General features: G+C 43.0%; 1 pseudogene; it reads left to right on the forward strand.

Annotated features, from left to right (window-relative positions):
• The first annotated feature begins 1,906 nt into the window (after positions 1-1,906).
• On the forward strand, positions 1,907-2,265 carry LOC116875684 (annotated as a pseudogene).
• Positions 2,266-5,764: the final 3,499 nt, after the last annotated feature.

Consider the following 5,764-nt stretch of genomic DNA (forward strand, 5'->3'; position numbering starts at 1 on the left):
ATTTTCTGCAGCTGTTTTTCTTAAGCATAAGAAGCAAATCATCCTAGTTGGTTCCTCCAGACATCTGCTGATAAATCTACTTCAACTTGTCCAATTTCCTAGAGCTGTACTACAATCTTTAGGAGAATATTTGACTCTTCCTTTCTTTCTCCTCTTTATGCTTGTGACTGTCTGGTGGTGCTCTCGGGATTCTAATTACACTCTCTTTTGTTGGCTCCAATGACACCCCGGTCTCAATTCGCCCTGTATCTTCTTCATCTCAGAGTTCCCCACATCCCCTATAACGTCACACCGATGCCTAAAGTGATACACACACTAGTCTCCCCCTGCTTGCAAGGAAAAGGTGAAGTACTCCAGAATAAATCTGACATATTTCTGCCATGTCTTTTACCACAAGCGCGATGCCCACATCTCTGTGACAGCCACGTTCTCCAGACTGGCTCAAGTCCAGTCTTCCTGCATCCTGGCTTTCCTCCCTGTCCCACGGCATTAAGCTCTTCGCCATTTAGAGACCAAAGTTACACATCATCATTCCTCTACTTGAGTGTGTCACTTATGAAAAGCATCCTGCTTTGTCCATGACACTGGCAAACAGAAACCACGACAGCACAATGGGATTTTGTCACAAATGCAGAAGTCGCCACAGAAAAAGTTCTAAAAGCATATACTATGCGGGTAAACACTCACCTGGTAAATTAAAAGGCATTTTTCTTTTCCCCTACCCTGTTTCACCCGAGTGTCCCTCTCCCCCGGCTCACTGCAGCAAACCTTGGCATCTTGGTCTCCTCTCCCATTCCTCTCGCTTCTCTACACCCTTCCTAAGCCACCTGAACTCATACACTGCATGCTCTCTGGCTTGTAATTATCCTCGACTACGGCTTCTTATGCCCTGGAAGTGACCGTGCCTGGAGTCTTTTCCAGACTCATCTCCAGCCTTTGTACTTCTGTTACTTCGTCTCTCTCTTCCGGGTCCCTGCTTTGCCTTTCACATCCTTCTCCCCGAGAGGGGAGGGGAGCCGTCTGCGGATCCTCCTCTTCCCACACAATAATACACACAAGCTGTCTTAGCAACCGAACCTGGCATTAGCACAGTCTCACTTCAGAACTTTCCACTGAGGCCAAAGGAGCCCCTGACAGGAGTCACTATACCATGCCTATGGGTCTCTGGGGACCCCCAAACCACTTCAGGATACTCCAAACCAATCTCCCAGGCACTTCGCAGGAGGCTGGCTCCACTTCAGCCAAGTGCCCTGCACTGAAAGACGGCGTCTTTTCCGTCGGTAACTAGTGCAGTTAATGAGAGCACTGGACACACTGGCGCTAAGGAAATTAGTCAGAATTTAATTCTGCCAATAAATTGCCTTGGGCTTGATGGCGCACCAAGAGCTTCCCCGGGGGCCTACTTTAAATTGTAGGTGTGTTTTAGGTCTTCATAGATTAGACAATATTGGCTCCTGGGCTGCAATAAATGTTTTTGCTATAATAATCTGTTATTATATTTATGAATCTGCTTAGCACTTGGCATCTCTTCTGTAACAATTTAACACACCCCTAAACACGCACTTTTGTGATGGGCTGTAAGATAAACCTGAGACACACAGTGGCAGTATATACCGTATTTCTTCCTTGGCCTTTCTCCATTTTTCTCTCTTAAAACCACTTTCTCTTTAGAATACCTGTTAATACAGTGAATGGGATCTGTCTCACTTAAATCAAGCACTTTTTCCACCGGTTAACAAATTGTTGGTTGTATCCGTTGCTTGGAAATTTCCTTTGCTTGTCATTTTTTTTGATTAAGTAAATTTTATCCAAACCTCAAATACATAGGGCTGGCAGTGTAACAATTAGGAATAAATGAATGTACAGCACTTTTATTTTTAGGAAAAAATAGGGTTTAGTGGGAGGCGACACGCAGGAGGGAAGATGGAAGACTACCAGGCTGCGGAGGAGTCTGCTTTTGTTGTTGATGAAGTGAGCAACATTGTAAAAGAAGCTATAGAGAGCGCGATCGGTGGCAATGCCTACCAGCACAGCTAAGTGAATCAGTGGACCACAAACGTAGTAGAACAAACTTTAAGCCAATTCACCCCGCTGGGAAAGCCGTTTAAGTACATCGTGACCTGTGTGATTATGCAGAAGAACGGAGCGGGGCTGCACATGGCGAGTTCCTGCTTCTGGGACAGCTCTATGGATGGCAGGGGCACCGTGCGGTGGGAGAACAAGACCATGTACTGCATCGTCAGCGCCTTCAGGGTGTCCATCTGAGGCTCGCCAACCCTCCGCCTGTGCCTGCGCGTGCCTCCTCTCCCCACGGCCACGGGCTCCGGCCAGCACCTTCCTCCTCCTCTCTCTCGTGGCGCTCACGGCGTCGAGGACAGCCAGGTGACTGCCCTGTTCTGTGAACGGCATAGCCAAGTCCGAGGACTGTCATCCTGGGTGCTCAGGCCTCTGCTGCCACTCTCTTAACTCTGAATATTTCTTTTCAAAGGTGCTAAAAACTGAAATCTGCTAGTTTGAAACTTTCTCTCTCTCAGATACACTAATTTTCCATACTTTGTACTTTGGTTAGAATAATAAATTATTCCACTTTGAAAAAAAATAGGGTTTAGTTACTTCAGGCCTCTGATTTTGCACCTTTTAATCTTCTCTGAAAAATAATGTGCTATCTCTCAACACCTCAACTTCCTCAGTAGGCCTCAGTCCCCACACTCATCTGAGAAGCATCATGTCCTTTATTTCTGAGAACTTACTCCCCTCTGCCCGCCCCACACAAGAAGTATCTCAAACTAGGAAAACAGCAAATGCAAGCAAGAGTCTACAAAATATGAAATTAAATCTCAGCATACCTTCCAATTATTTTTTACACACCTACATACAAGGCAATATATTTCTATGTATTTGTGTAGGAATATATTTCTTTGTTTAAGAAGTTTGGGAATCATACTATACATATTATAACTCACTTTTTCCATTTAACCACATCTATGAACGCTTTTTCCATGCTTGGTTATTTTGAGATATGTTTACCTACAACTAAAAAATAAATGTAAGTTTTCATAATCAAAACAAATGTACTATCTAGCCAGAAATACATGCAAAAACTAAAGCTAGGGATTCAGTCATCATCATTCTTTTACTCAAGTCACTTATGAAAGGCATCCCACTTTGTCCATGACACTGGCAAACAGAAAACACGATAGCATAATGGAATTTTGTCACAAATGTAGAAGTCGTCACAGAGAAAGTTCTAAAAGTCTGTGTTATGTGAGTTATTCTATAAGTAATTTATTTTAATGTATTTCTTTAACCACATTTTAATTTTTTTCTTTCTGTTTTGCAAACCATTACATAATCGAGTTTAGCTTTTCTGTTAAAAAGAAACAGCATTAAAAAAAAGAAAGAAAAAAAAAGAAACAGCATTCATGGGATACCTGGGTGACTCAGTTGGTTCAGTGCCTGCCTTTGGCTCAGGTCATGATCCCAGGGTCCTGGGATGGAGTCCCGCATCACTCTCCTTGCTCAGTGGGGAGCCTGCTTCTCCTGCCTGCCACTCCCCCTGCTTGTACTCTCTCTCTGACAAATAAATAAAATCTTTAAAAAAAAAAAAAAAGGAAAGAAAGAAAGAAACAAACAAACAAACAGCATTCAGGGGCACCTGGGTGGCTCACTCCATTAAGCATCGGACTTGATTTTTGGCTCAGGCTGTGGGATTGAGCACCCTAGTCAGGCTCCTCGCTCAGCAGAGAGTCAGCTTGAGATTCTCTCCTTCTTCCCCTCCATCCTTTCCCCTACCCCACTTACCACACTCTCTTTGAAATAAACAAATAAATAAATCTTAAAAAATAAAAATAAAAATCAAAGAAAGAAATAGCATTCAGGACTAGGTCATTCTCCCAAGAGAATTATTTAGTTCTCAGAGATAAGAAAAGACCAAGAATTTACTTATTCATTTATTTTTAAAGACTTTATTTGAGAGAGAGAGATTGCAAGCAAGAGAGAGCACAACCTGGATAGAAGGAGAAGCAGACTCTGTTGAGCTGGGAGCCTGACTCAGGGCTTGATCCCAGGACCCCAGGATTATGACCTGAGCCAAAGGCAGACGCTTAACCAACTGAGCCACCCAGGCTCCTGAAGACCAAGAATTTATATAAAATTATTTAATGCATTCATGTCAAAAACAATATGTGATTAAATAAATGTCTAGTAATTGCACAATGCATAATTATTATGCATAATGCCTAATAATACTATTTTATGCTGGTATAAATCTTTCCTTGTGTGACTTGTGAAAACCTTAACTAATGCTTCCAAAATCATCCCCTGCCTATATACAACATGATGTACCAACATAAAAAATGATTCAGAAACAGTTATGTCCAGCAAGTGCAAAGCAGAGCCCTTTTACCCTATAGACCTAAGATCAGAAGTTACGGAGAGACAGAATTAAGTGTCCTTGTTCACTTTTTTTTTTTTTTTTTTTTAAGCTGGACAAACAATTCTGCACTGGAAGAGAGATCACAAATCCTTTCAAACATGGATGAAAAAATCCATTGTTTCTGTAAAAGAAATCCTTTCCTTAAAACAGCTGCCAAAGAGAAGCCACCAGCTGGCCTGATGGTCTGGCCAGCAAAACTGGCTAACATGGAGAGGATTATAAAATGGTAGCCTCCCGGGGTCCTGAGCATCCCTGACCAGAGTAGGTAGCCAGCAACTTGAATCCCCTGGGGGAAGTCCCCATCTTTGCAGACTGCCTGGCACAGGATACAGAGAACTGTTGGCAGCCAACTCTGGTAATGGCAACTTCCAAACGAATTTCCCACACATGACTCTGAATGGAGGCTCCAATGAGGGAGGCTGAAGTGGGCTACTCTATTATCATCCATGAGCTCATTCTCTTGAAGCAACCAGGTGAGCACATGGGCTCAGACCCTGGGTCCAGGGTGCTGCTTTGCCAATGCACAAAGAAATAACAATAAAATTTTAGTGTCTCAAATATATCCATGGTAGTTCAGGTTATGATGCCACTGCCCAGTTTTACTCTGAGGAAATTCTCTACCAAATTTTATCTCGCACAAAGGATTGCTGACTGGATCCATGCTTTTTACCAGACTAGAACAGTTCTCCAATTTAATCCCTTGTGGCCAGGAACAAAGGAGAAGTCCTACAGTATGAGAGATTGTGGGACTAGACTCAGCCCTTTCCCACACCGATTCATCACCTTCCCTGACTTGATTTAGACCAAATATTCTCAACAAGAACGGGGGACAGTCCCTTGGTCCCTCCTCTCTCATCACAAGACCTGGTCTCCCACACAGAGAAGGTGTGAGCTCCCTCCAGGCTAGTCACACGTGCACATCCCAGACTGACGATATACACACACAACTGTCCTTCCTTTCCCCTCATCTCAGAGAAGCAGACCTCCTCTTCCCACAAGCCATTCTGCCCCTTGCCTTCTTCAAGATCTCGCTGATCATCAACTTTTTCACCTCATTCTCTCACATACATATAAGTTTTATCTGTGCTAAACCACGGCTCTGGAGCAAGACACTCTGAGTTTAAATCCGGGTTTGCTACTTGCTGTGTGACCTTGAGCAAATTACTTAATCTCTCTGTCTCTCAGTTTCTTTATCTATGAGATTATGATAAATACAGCATCTACCTCATGGGGTATTTTGAAGATTAAGTAGGTGACTTATTTAATGGGCTTACATAGTATCTGACACACAGTAAGTCTTTCTTTACAAGTCATACATATATCATATAT

Source organism: Lontra canadensis, unplaced genomic scaffold, assembly GCF_010015895.1.
Source record: "Lontra canadensis isolate GAN:19392208 unplaced genomic scaffold, GSC_riverotter_1.0 scaffold42, whole genome shotgun sequence".
Lineage (NCBI taxonomy): Eukaryota > Metazoa > Chordata > Mammalia > Carnivora > Mustelidae > Lontra > Lontra canadensis.